The 14567-nt window shown below is 39.6% G+C and overlaps 1 pseudogene; it reads right to left on the bottom strand.

The window, feature by feature from the left end:
• Positions 1-1609: 1609 nt before the first annotated feature.
• LOC149814037 (uncharacterized) lies at positions 1610-13054 on the bottom strand (annotated as a pseudogene).
• Positions 13055-14567: the final 1513 nt, after the last annotated feature.

Below are 14567 nucleotides of genomic sequence, written 5' to 3'. Positions count from 1 at the left end.
AGACAGAGAACAACTCTCCCCATAAGGCCGTTCCTTGCAGAAGCAAAGCTCGATTGGAAACCAAGATATGAAGTGAAAACATGAAGGGGATACTTTTATAAAAGAAAAAAGAAAATTTCAACTACCAACGATACTTTCCTGTTTTCTTTATACTAGTTGTTTGTTCTGTATATTTATTTTGCCTTTTGCTCAGAGAGAGCGTGGCAGTGAAATGAAAGCATCACTACATGATATGGTACGGTTACGTGGCTTTTACGGTTGAATACAAGCTGGAGAGGTGGTGATGATTCATTCTCCACCAACAGAATCGTGACTGGACTAAATTATGACTATCTGCAGAGCATGATTGACATAAATCACATATTTGAAGAACTGTAGGTCTTTGCAAGAAAAGAATCAGTCCGTGATAGGTACTGCTTTACGACAACTCTATGTGGGATTCTTAAGTGACTGCTCAAAAGAAGTTTATATTTTCTTGCCTTTCCGCAGTGTAGATTCATGCATCCATGCCTTCTTGAATGTGTGTGTGCATGCTCTCAAGGGCTCCCTCGTTGGTAGGGGTGACTTGTGAATGTCACCAAGTTGATGGGATGTCACAAATTTTAATCCCACAGGTGGCATCCTTTGCCTCAAGGTCAAAGCTTGGTATTCCCCAGTGGTCAGGGAGAACCTCAAGGGTTTTACCAACCAGAGTCCAGCCAATGTGTGATCGGTGATGGGGAGGGCGGTTTACTTGGGTTAAGCAAAAAAAAAATTTGTGTTACTGAAGAGCAGCCCACTGATCACTGACCTACACCACCAGTCGCCATGAATTCAAGAAGGCAGGGCCCCATAGCATGTCCATGACAGAAAGCACTTCACATGATCCCTGTTTTCACACGAAAAAAACATCAAAACAAGTACTGTCAGAACTCTCACACATAGTTGGAGGCACACCGACATTAATATAGTAAATTTTACCAAATGGACTTGATTTTGTTAACAAAACCATTAGAACCAAACGGAGGTCTGATACTGCTGCACTGACAGTTGGATAATCTGCTTGTTCCTTCATGGTTAATTCCTTATGTTGAGAGTCTTGAGGCGCATAGATAGTAGAAAATTTGTCAGTGGCCCGTAGGACAAACAGTATCTATAGAGCCTTATGATTCAGTTTAGAGGTCCTGAATTCAAATCCAGGCTGCTTTAATAGGCTTCCTTGGCAACAGTGATCTGACTTTCTTTTTTGGAGTAATTCATTTCAAACTTGGTCTGTCTCCCATGCACAACACTAGTATCATATTATTGTTAATAGTATTATAAACTGTTTTTTGTTGTGATTTTAAAGAAAAGATGGTTTAAATGAATTGCAAAAACCTATTACAACACCAATGAGGAAAGATTGAAATGATATAAGCAGAAGGAACTAGGGAAAGAAGAAGATCAACGAAGACTTTCAAAGAGAGGAGATATAAAATATTGTAAGGTGACCATTTTTATAGTTTTTGATAGGAACGAATGTTGAAACAAAACTTGTAAAGTTGGAATATGGTTTGATGATGATGATGATGATGATGAGAATCAAACCCAATCTAAATTAGTGACTCTCAAATCTAAGCCATATGGGAAGAATGATGTAACAAATGAAGTTCATGACCATGGTTAGTTCGATTACTGGTGACTCAGACCGATTCACCACCCCCACGAGTGTGTGAACTCGTTTTTTTTTTTACCTAAAATCATCTTTGACTCGACTAAAAACAGTAGACTTGTCCTAAATCAATGAATTGGCAGACTTGCTCAAATCACTATAACTTATACAAAATGAAAAAAACAAATAACATATAAACACTAATAATGAAAGGTTCCAGAGTTTGCAAGGACATTTCAAAGGTTGAAGCTTAGCTGCTGCGCCAGGGGGTTAAAGGATGTAGCTGGTTGGTTAGATCGCAGTATCATAACTGAGCTTCTCGGATTCGAATCCCATGGGGGTTATCCTGCAGCATGTCTATCAAGGAAAAAAAATGCAGGTTTCCAGCAGGAAGCCTGCATTTGCATATGGTGAATGACGACTAGTGGCCAAGCGGAGGCAGCCTGGCATGGCACCTAACAAAGATGTCAAGGGTGCCTGGCCCCTCGGTTCCAGGATGCAGGGTAAGGAGGGAGGGGGGCAATGGGCACTAGGTGGTGGACAACTGAATGTGGTTGGGGAGTGGTTCGTGGTAGTCCTTGTATGATGCCTAGCAGAGATGGCACTGCTGGGAGCAAGAGCCAAGGGCACCACTAAAGTCTACACAGCCATTAAGAGAGAGAGACGGGCTGGGGGAACTTTAGATTGAAAAAAAAAGAGCTCTTTAAAAGGGAACTGGTGTCTATCTATTTTTGCTAAAGTTTATCAATAATAGGTAAAAACAAAACTAAAGTCATTCTTGTCTAAGTTTGGTTGATCATGCTGCTTCTGTACATTCTTCCTCCTGTCAACCAAGTATCATGTTGGATGGAGTTCTTCACATACCTATAGATCTTATTGCAGGTAAGCTACCACAAACCAGGCATATTGGAAGCATATGGAAGTTCAACCTTCGAATTAATGTGCAGTGCTGTATATAGTATGTATGTTAAATGTTAAGTTGTCCATGCTTCCTTCTGTACAGTTTGATGCTTCTTCTCAAAACTAGAAGCATTTTTCTGGTGCATATTGTTTGACATGAATCTCCCTTGGTCATTTTTTCAACAATTTAGCTTGTGTAGATGTTGCTGCGGGTTCCCCTGAATCTTCTCTACAGCAGATATCACTATGAACCTTCACAAAGCTTCACCAATCTCATGAAAAGATCTCTTATTGCTGATTTCCACCATGAAGAGAGTAAAGGAGAAGCAACTTGGTCCTTGGAACCTCATAAAATCTGTCAAACAGTAATCTCTCTGTTGAATATGGCACAATTAGGCTCAGGCAGCCTGGGGTGATATGCTTATGGCACCAGCCTCTGGTAACAGCTCATTCAAGCTTAAGGGTTGCCATTTTAATTAGAAAGAAGGAAAAAAACAGTAAAATACACAGTGTAAACTCAGAGCACCTGAGCCTGATGGCATCACAGCTGGTCATTAAAAGAAAACATCATATATGATTCAATAAGTTTTTTCTGTCATACAGCCTGCACTGATGATGAATTCTTGCATTCAACTATTCGAGACGAAAATATGAACTTCCAACACCTGGAAGCAGGAAGGCCTACTTGATATGCAGCCAGCCACCTTTTCTGCAGAGTTGATATCCAAACTTTGCTGAACTTTACAAGGGTTGGAAGATCACAGATTCTATAATCACCAAAGAGAAAAGCTAGTTATTAGCAACTTGACTTTGCAGAGCTTACCAATGCATGGGCTTATTTGGAGTGCCCCAATTTTAAGAAAAATAAATGCATGTCATTAAAATAAAATTAGTCACTCATACAGAACTGCAGTGTCCATAGTAAGTGTGTCTCAATTCTACTTAAACCTTACAAGAGGCTGGTTTTATCCTTTACATAGATTTCTATAAGCATGTATGGGATTTTGAAACCAACATTCCATGTTTAAAGATGCATAGTTCAGCTTTCAACTTATCATCAATTGAAAAAAAAAAGAAAAAGAAAAGACGGATGATGCAACTGTTTAAGCATCATGCTGAACAATGAGTGAAACTGAAATCTAACCATTTGTGTACAGCACCAATTACTCTGCAACTTATAACCATTTTGTGATTCAAAACTAAACAACATGAACACATTGGTATTGCAGCATCAAAACTGATCAGAAGACCATGCAATTGAACATCCATGTCCTATTCGTCAACCAATTGGATTTCTCAAAAAATGTTCCAGTTGAGCTCTTGTTCAGCTCTAGAGACTGGACATTTGTACAACGTGCAGATTCTAGAAAATTCTTGCCTTGAAACCCAGTACATATTTTCACTTCCCCATAAGATCCCTAAGAAATCTAATCCCCGCATGGAAGTCAATTAGCAAAACAAATTGGTCCAGTAACTTGCCTGGTAGTAATGAAAAAGGAAAATGCAGAAAGAAAAATCCAGATAATGAAATTAAATGTCAACAAGAACCCCCTGTACATGTCATTATTCAATTAAACAATAGATCAGAAACAACCTTGCCAAAATCTACTGCCTGTAAATGCTTGTAAATGACAGAGCAATCTGAGATGACAAACATGAGATTGATCATCAGAAAATTAAATATTTGATGCATTAGACAGGAATATTCTTCATAACTAACCCCCAGATAACTGTACCCATTTTATAAACATATTAGCTTCTAGGAAAAAAACAGTGACTGAAGAGTAAAAAATTTTGCTAGTGGCAATGCCTAAGACAGCTGTGTCTAGATGTCATATGCATCACCATACAGCATAAAAGACTAAGCTCTCAACTAGGATTTTTCTAAGGTTGTAAAGACCGACTTGTCTCACATATTAGAAGCATGTAAAAGATGAAGCTAGAGATCCATCAACAAAGATGTTGAAAGCATACCTATTAAATTGCTAACTACCCTAGAGAGCTCCTTGAAATCAGAATGTATATAACATATTGGTGATTCTCAACCGTTCCAAGCAGAACCACGACAAATAGAAGAATGCTACTGTTACAGTAACAGAAGAGAAAGTAGCTGCTAGTAGACACGGAAAGACATGCACAAATTTGCAAACAAAACCTCCAATACTACATTGTTGGACAGGATTTTTTTGAAAGCTATGGACAGGGCATCCAAGAGGGTAATTGAAGAAACATAAGTTCCAAAAATTGTTAAGAACTTAGTGGCATATTTAACAGTGGCTCACAGGTTGTTCAACTCAAAATTTGACTATGTTGAAACTTGGAAAACCAGAAACTAAGACCATATTGACCATGTAGATTTAAAATTCCCTGCATCTAATTGAAAAGTATTCAATATGGTAGATACAATTACCAACACAGAGATATTCATCTAAATTGGAGAATAGAAAAATAAAAGTAAAAAATAAAAGCTAAAATGCCAACTAATATGGAACAAGTGGTAACTTGTAGGGTGGATGACTGAGCTTTACAGAAAAAATCAAATTCACAAAGGGATTTCAAGACCAAGCTTTTATAAAAGCAGTATATATGTTCCACAAAGCTGAGAACTGCTTGCTATTTCAAGAACTTGAAAAGGAATTGCAGTGATGGCATTGCAAAAGCTAAGCATGAAATAACATATCTTAAAAGGACTTATGACCATGACCTCCATGCCTGCATAGTAGAAGAACAATTGCAATTGAATGGGTACTTTGCTGTCAGACAGTGATAACTCCCAGTACAGAACCAGAAAATAGAAATTTACATTAATAAACAACAGCAGACATTTGCCATCATAAATCAACAAATTAGGCATCTTATAAGCTCGATGATTGAAATTATCAAATTTTTTATCAATACAGTGATAGATTCTCATGTAACTCTTTAATCATGTTATATTTCAGAACCTTTACATGAGGTAAGACACGATAGCCTACAAGAAAGTGATGAAATTCAAGCCCAAATAGGCCTTTATGGTATTGTCATTATGAACAAATTAAAAAAATGAAAACATCATCAACCTTGTTGAAGTACCAACTATGAATGGTTCCATCAACAAACGAGTCACAAAATAGAATATTACACCCAATATGATAGAGATAGGAAGTGCAGGCAGAACATGACGACATATGGATAACAGTATGAGTCTGCATCCAAGACGACATATAATTGCAATATAGAATGCATACACAGTCATCAGGTCATACATAGCAGCTCTACCCACAACCACAAGAACACTATAGAAAACAAAATCCCCAAGTCCCAATCTGATGCCCCGGGATATCGAAATTTCAGTTGTACTATTTCCAATCCTGTGACTCTCACTATAAATGCCCATACCAGTATGACTAACCAAAGGTGATGTCTCGTCATCAATCCTCTCAAACTCTATAGTGGATGCTTCAGTAAAAAAATATCAACTCGTTGCATACTTCCATGCTCAGTATCCATATTTCTAGAAGTATGTCCCTCATATGAAATACTCTGATCTTCAGCACTTTCTAAATAACCTCTAAACCCTGAAGGACTTCTTGCAGGCTGAAGTTCAACCAAAGATTGATCTTGAGGCCTTGGATTTACCTCTCTCACTGGCACTGAATCTGTAGCACCACCAACCAAAAGATTCAGTGAAGAGTCTTCACGGCATGAAACTGTAGGTATTGCCTCATAGACCATGGCTGGAATCTCTTAATCCCTACTTGAAGCAACACTACAAGAAAAATGCGGATTAGCGACGGATGCTATCCGTCGCTAATCCATTGCTAAATGTGTTTAGCGACGGATTGGTGACGGATAGTGTTCGTTGCATATCCTTGGTCGCTAGTTAGCGACAGAACTGATATGTCGCTACTTTCGTCGCTAATTTGTGATAGATTAGCGACGGACATAATCCGTTGCGAGTCTGTCGCTAAATAAGCACGAAATTGGTTTTGTGACAGATACATATCCGTCGCTATTTTAGCGACGGATTAGCGATGGATTACATTACATCGCAAAACCAAATATTAGTGACGGATATTATCCGTCGCAAAATTTAAAAAAAAAAATTGTTTGAAATATTTCAGATCCATGTAGTACTTTGGTACTAAAGAAATGAAAAAGAAACTTACCTGTGAGTTTGAGTGCAGAGGCAAAGAAGTTGAAGCAAGTTCTGGAACTCCAAGATGAATCATTTGCTGCCTGAGTAATTGTTGACGCTCAATGTCAACGTTACCAACTTTGGATGGAGATGTAACCGGTGCAATGCCTACAGTGGAGTTTGAGGTTGGCATGATTCTTCTTACCCTTGATAATACACTTTGCATTTGTGTTGGAGCTGGCAATGCTTAAATTGCTACGGGTGCCCTAGTGATATTTCTAGGTATTGCAGGTCTCCCAGACTCAGTTATAGTATTTGGACTTGCCACCCATGAATGCTGAATCTGAAGATCCTCAGCAGCCACAACTTGACTAGCAGGTGGTACACTTTGCAAGGAGATGCCTGATGGTTGATAAATACCTTGAGTACATATTGATTCTCTATTAGGTGCACTTGTAACCGCATATGCAGTCACAGGAGCCAGGTCACTGATACTGTAATTTGAATCAGGGAAAGGATCTATTGGGACATCCAAAGGAACCGGAAGAACAGTAGAATAATGAGACATAGTTTGTTGATGCTGCCCATGCCCAGTTATCCCTCAAAATCCGATCATGCCTTTGGCTTGCTTCTGCAAGAGCATGAACATATGTTGTCCCAGAATGACTTACAGTGTGAGCTAAGCCCTCGAGAATTTCTTGAGAAGGTCTCCTGTCAATGGTTTCATAGCTGTTTGTGCATACATTTTGAGTTGTGTTTTGTCTAGAAATTTCTAGACTTGCCTCAGTATAATCCATGTTTTTACCATTGTCTTCAGCTTCTGTTGTCAAATCCACAACTGAACATCTCTTAGATTCACCACCCTCAGAACCTTCCCCGCTTCCATGTGAAAAATGCATGGGTAATTGGTCTAGAAGAATGTCATGTTCAAGATAGGGCTTCCAGGACCCATCTGGCAAGATGAGTACATCAGAAACATCGTTCCCTACCTCTCTCAGCACCTACACGAAATAGCAGGCCTAAATCGTCAAGTATGCAACATTTATGCAAAATAAAAGCTAGCATCCGAGTAGAAGGATTACTTGCCTTCAGCATATTTTGATCAATACGCAGGTTAGTGCAACTGACAGACTGATTGCAATGAGGACAACGCCACGATGGTTTTCTTGAGTTTATTTTTATAAAGTTTTTATAGTCAAAAGCACTACAAGACAAATACACAAAGCCAAACAGAAATTACATAACCTCACCTTACATTCAGTACATAAAGGCACCACTACTTCTTGAACATCAACATTCAGTACAGGTTTAACAGTATGGTATATGTCTTACCTGAAGGTGTTTACAACTCTGCCCTTTAACAGGGGTTCTAATATGCAGGAAGCTATCAACAATCAAAAGACACACATTGCAGTTAGTTAATAACTCTCGGAGAAGCATAACAAAGATATGAGACCATAAAATTGCTGGTAAGGGCGCTTCTGGATTTGTTCCTCTGTTTCAGTTCCTCTGTTTATAATCAGCACAATTGCATTCAGCTTGATGAAGATAAATAATTGGACTAAGCTTAGAGGTTTAGATATTCAAAACTACCTTTCACGAATAAACACCATATTATTCACAGTTTGACACAATAAACACTAGAAAATTATTTAGTTCCCAATATGCAGCATAAAAACTAATGCAGCAAGATAATAAAATAAAGCATTCAAGAGAATTTTTGAAAACCAAGTTCACAACTAACCATGTAAATGGTCCTCCAACGACCCCAATGGCATCAACTCATAGACTACAAGGCATTGATCTCCATCAGCACAATAACCAATCAAATTGACAAGGTTAGGATGGTGCAAAAGGCTAAGCATCAGAACCTCCACCAAAAATTCTCTGTTACCTTGCAGGCCATTCTGCCAAGTTGCTTCACAGCAACCACCTACAACGTTCATGAATACAAGGATAACATCCACAAATTAACTCGAAAAGTAGCCTATCATCACCACTCCATAACTCACAAGGCATGCTTCGACAGGCGCTCGGCGAGAGCCAGTCTCTCCTTGCGCTCAAGTGACGCCTGGTCGAGCATGCCGGGCTCACTGAACCGCCTCCAGATCTGCGCCTCCCCCGGAGAAGAAAACATGTCTGGCGTCACAACCCCGCCGTTGAAGCCCTCGGTGGAGGATGGGCTTCCAGGAAGGCATTCCCCATCGCAGGGGAGGAGGCGACTATGGAGCTCTTGCCACCGCCGCCGTTGTCGGCCTTTCCTGGGGTGAGTGTCCATCCGGGCCACCCCTTCCTCTGAGGGGCGAACATCCTCCCGAGGCCGCCCTCTTCCCCGTCGGGCTGATTTGGGGGGTAATCAAAGAGAGAGGGTTGCTTAGTGAACAAGAGGAGAGGTCGACGATGGAGATGGCCAAAGAAAGAGAGGGCAGACGGTGGGGGCAAGGGTTCCGCTGAGAGAGAGGAGGCCGGTGACGGTGGTGGTCGGAGAGAGTGGGCCGACGACGGTGGTGGCCAAAGAGAGGGCCGATGATGGGGGCAAGGGCTCGGCTGAGAGAAAGGGAGATAGAGAGAGGGAGAGAGCAGGGGCAAGGGCTCGGCTGAGAGAGAGAAGAGGTCGACGCTGGAGATGGTCGGAGAAAGAGAGGGCAGACGATGGGGGGTAAGGGTTCCGTTCGAGAGAGAGAGGGTGGGAGAATTTCGCTCCCTAGATAGGCCGCTCCCTAGATAAGCCGGTTTAAATCGAAAATTAACAACTGAGGCGGAAAAATTCTGTTGCTAATTAGCGACGGATTTTGCGACAGAATTTTTCTGTCTCTAATTCCGTCGCAAATTCCAATTCTAAAAACAACTAATTTTCTTTAGCTAATCCATCATAAATTTACTACTAAAGTAATCCATCGCAAATTTGGGTTGCCAATTAACATTTTTCCACCAGAAGCTTCAGTGGACTACCAGGTGCCAAAATAGCAACCAAATCATACAATGCCAGTGCAACTAAAATCACCCAAGTAGTCCACTCAGGAGCCACAGTTATTCCCAATATGACCATGTAAACCTGCCTGATGAGGATCGGGATGCCACCAGAAAAGACCGAGAGCACACTGACAATGCAGTTGTAAAGCAATACAGAGCATGTTATCACATCAACGGGAATGGAGAAATGCTGGATAATGGATAAGAAAATGGAGCCCCCCATAGAACCAAGAATGACAAATGACGAGAAGCGCATCTATGGTAATAAAGCAAAACCAACAGGAAGGTAACCGCTGCTATCAGGATGACAAAAATCACAACATTCAAAAGAGCGCCTTCAAATTTCTGTATGTTTGAGTCCGTGGGTTTCTCCTGGTAAGTAGCTGATGAGCTAAATGGAGATTCAGAACCTTGTGGAACAATGGTGTAAACTAGAAGAACCACAAAGAAACATACAAATTGAAACTGGAGCCATTACTCCAATAATTTCAGGGCCCAGTGCTTCCAGAATACTTTTCTTTCATGTTCAACAATGTGGGTCTTTCAGAGTTCTAATTTGATCGTTCAGAAGCTGAAAATACAATCAATAAAATATTATTCTTCACTTTCTGTAAAGTTGGTCAATATGGGGCTTTCAGATATCGAAATTTGGCCCACCAAAAAAAACCTCCATCGAGTTCTGTGATCTGGGTCTTCAACTACATTACATGAATGGTTCATTCAGAAATTCAACAAGAAACTCTTCCTCCTTTTCTTTGATGTGGTTCTTTCAGAATCTTGAATGATCATTCATTCAGAAATTGAAAGTTCAGTATGTAAAGAAAATCTTTCCCATATAATATGAATCATTCAAAAATCAAATCTATCAACCTTCAGGAGACCATCCTGCATCTCGTGTAATTGTGACATGGGTATTTCTGAACTAAATCAAAAGAAAATGATCCAGGGATGCTCTCCTCCACCTACCTTAATATGGGCATTTCAGAAATTGAAAGATGAAGACTTCCAGCCGAGAATCGGAAGTTAAAAGAAAAAGGGTAATCGCCAAAGTTGAGTACATTCTAATGTTGCACGGAAGAAGGGAGCTACAATAAACGAAAAAGATACAGATCTATGAGAATTGGTAACCTCGGAATCTCTGTGGATGATTCGTTATGGTTGAAATTTGCAGGGGTTTCAGTAAAATATGATGGCGCAAGAGGCATGAAAGTCGGCCTTGAGTCATTTGACTACATGAGAGAGAAGTTTTGTTTGGGAATCGCATTACAAAAATGTCCTTGTCAGTTTGTCAGTTATGAATCTTCTGATCACCAGGGAGTCTTACGGACACTAAAACAGAGATGACGAGCTCCAAATCAAAGATAGACACGAGTCCCCTACTGGATGGGCCATGAATCTAGTTAAATATGGGTTCAGTCAAGAATATGGGCTAGAGAATTTTTCAGGCTGACTGCACGAATGCAGCTGAACTCTCAATTTGTCAATCACAATCTGGCATAAAAGTTAATTAGGGTGTTCATAATTAATCATAAAGGGTTGCCAAATGACATATTGGCAATAATGGTAAAAGCTGGTAGACACTATTTGTGTGCATATACTTCAACCCTGAGCCGAGTAAGTTTGTTCCAAAACTGCTGACCACTCTATCTTTACGTATTTGCCTAGTAAGGAAGCTATGCACCTTTTAGAAGGTAAAGCCATGTATGACCACCAAAGCAGTTTGTGGTGGTCCTCGAGAAGTCTGGCAACCCACTGTATACACGAGTGGAGTTGGATGCTTTTTCTGAAAAAGAAGACTTACCCTCCTCCCAATTGGAACCAGTTTCTCTATTTTGACAATACACTGCATAAGAGCTACATTTGTTGCCTCAAATATGGATTTGTTGATACTTTAGCTTTCAGAAAATCATTCATGTTTGAGCATGGCTTGATTTTGTTCAGGAGCTTCTTGTCGAGTTCAAGCATAGTCTTGAGCTCGAGTAAATAAGAAAAAATTGAGTAACTTTTATGGCACTCATTCTAAGATGCACCAATATAAACATGTATCTGCATAGGACTTTGAAAAGTGAATAGGATTAAGCTGAACAAGAAGCTGTGTCTAGTGGACAATTATAGTTAAATGGCTGGTTTAGAGCCTAAATAAAATCACATGGTGCAAGATGCAACGACCAAAAACTTCGTCTGTATTGCAAGTTATGGTTTTTTAGCATTCTGAAAGAGAGATCCCTGAGTTTTTTGAAATCAATGTTATGTATTTGACACAAATTCTACATAAGGGAGCTGGCCCACCATTTGAACAGAGAAGTGATCTTCTGAGACTCGGGGTGTGACGTATCTCCTGAGAGAAACTCGTGAACAACATTATTCAACTCATTATAGCTACAACTAGCGGTTTTCTGACCCACTTTGAATTTAATGCTCCCTCTAACTCGAGCTACATCTTCCCATCTCCCCAACCTTGCGTAGACATTAGATAGTAACACGATGTCGCCCCCATCTTTGGGCTCCAACTCAAGCAAGTGATTTGCTGCAGTCTCAGCCAAATCAAGCCTACCACCGGCCAAGCAAGCCCCAGCCAATGCACGTCATACAGCAGCAGCAGGCTTCATGGGCATCTCTTGAATCAGTTCATAAGCCTCTTCCAAGCGCCCTGCCCTGCTAAGCAAGTCCACCATGCACCCATAATGCTGGATTCTGGGAAGAATTCCATAAACCTCATTCATATCTCTAAACCACCTTCTGCCTTCTTCCAACAAACCTACATGACTGCACACAGACAACACACTAGTGAAAGCTATTTCATCTGGCTTAAAACCCTGCCCCTCCATCCTGGAAAACACATCAAACACATCAGCAGCACGGCCATGGATGGAATACACATTCATCATGGTGCTCCATGACACCAATGTTCCCACAAGCATCTCATCAAACAACACGCGCGCATCCATCAAACACCCGCATTTTCCATACATATCAATCAAGGCATTGAGCAAAGGAACAACCATGAGAAATCCACATTTACAAGCACACCCATTAACATATTTTCCAAAACCAACAGCACCCATATTAGCACAAGCAGAAGTAACGCTCACCAGCGTGTACCCATCTGGCCTACATCCCTTCAATTTCATATCAGTATTCAAATCCAAGGCCCCCATAAAGCACCCACTTCGTAAACAACACCCTATGATGACATTCCATGCAATGGCGTCCCTCTTAGGCATTTCCACAAATAGTTGACGTGCGGACTCCATCTCTCCACAACTAGTATAAACGAAGGCGAGATTTGTCTGAACGTAAAAATCTGATGCGTGGCCTGTCTTCAACGCAAGGCAATGGATCTCCTGACCCTTTTTCGAGTCGAGCAAATCGGCACAAGCCTTGAGAGCAAAAAGATCAGTGAAAGAATCGGGCAGACGGCCATTGTGCCTCATGCGGGTGTGATATAATATGGCACTCGGGGGTTTCTTGGTCTGAGAGCATCGTCGGATGATAGTGTTCCAGATGAAATTCTCATGCATTTCATTGTAAGAGACACAAGTTCAACTTATCAAATACTTTTTGGGTTCACATAATGCGTATTGCGTAACTCAATTCTTTAGAGAGACTTCTCTCTATTTCACAAGGGGTGAAACAAACGCCTCGGTGAGAAAGAGGTGAGGCCTCACCCATTAAATGTAAAATCTCTGTTTTCTTATGAAAACCGGGTCACACCTTTATCCCATGAGAAAACTGTTTCCGACATAGGCATCGGTTTCACAAGAAAACGCCTTACCGTTGCTGGGTGTGTAAAGTATAAACACGGGCTTTATCCGACCCGTTGTTCGCCAGGCTATTGGTCTTGGTACGTTCTAGCTCATAATTGCCAGAGACGGATACTGTATGAAATACAGATACAGGTACTCAAGGCTTTCAAAAGTTTTGGGTAGTTTTTTTTTTAAACATGTATCTAAAATTTTTTATATGAGCTTATGATAGACATTGATACGAGATTTTGATAAGTGGTTTCTTTATGATACGAGTTTTTGAAAATTACATCTCATCATTTATGTTATAAGAATCAAACCATGACAAAAGAACTTTTAAGAAAATAAAAAACATTAAAAATTAAAATATCACCTAATTTTCACTATGTATAGCTATAGCAGTAGGCTAATGCATGAAGCAACTTGTAAAAGCAAATTATTGAAAGTAATATATTTTAAGACAATAATTGAATAAATAAAAACATAGAACAATCTCAAGCTTTAATGATGTAAGGGTTGCCTCTTGAAAGAATTTATGAAAAGTATATGCAAGTATGAGAATGATGTCTTGCGTGTCTTCTCAAATCTCTGTCATAAAATTGATACAAAAAGTGCAAAAATCATATTTAGATTAAAAAATAAATAACCTCTTGTGGCAGCCTCAATGAACGGAAGAAATGCTTGCTAATGATTTCAATGAAAGTAAGCTAGATCCACACATAGGAATGGTTTAAGAGGGGGGCGGTGGAGGTCCTATTATCCCATGCTTTACCTTGTTTGAGAAGGATACAATTATTGCCACCACCATAGATGGAACCAACTCTAATACTTGTGATTTTTTGACAATTAATAAATAATTAAAATATGAATTTTATACTTAATTTAGGTAAAATTAAAATTTTATTTAGTGCCAATTTAAACTTGAATTTACATGTTAATTTGAACCATCACTGAATTAGGGTTTGAAATTGAAATTGAGGTTAATTAAGGATGAATTTATATTTAGAATTTAATTTAATTTGAATTCAATTTAATGTGAATTTATATTTTTTAATTTGGATTTAGATTTTAGTAATTGAGTATAGATATAGATTTTATGAAGTTTTACCTAAATTGGTTTGGATCTCATTTGGATTTAAAATCCAAAATAACAATTCATAGAAAAAATTAAATAAAAAATTTAGTAGAATTAAAATTTAAT

The sequence above is a fragment of the Nuphar pumila genome, chromosome 15 (genome assembly GCF_984573655.1).
Source record: "Nuphar pumila chromosome 15, dmNupPumi1.hap1.1, whole genome shotgun sequence".
Classification (NCBI taxonomy): domain Eukaryota; kingdom Viridiplantae; phylum Streptophyta; class Magnoliopsida; order Nymphaeales; family Nymphaeaceae; genus Nuphar; species Nuphar pumila.
This window is presented reverse-complemented; position numbering and strand designations above follow the sequence as displayed.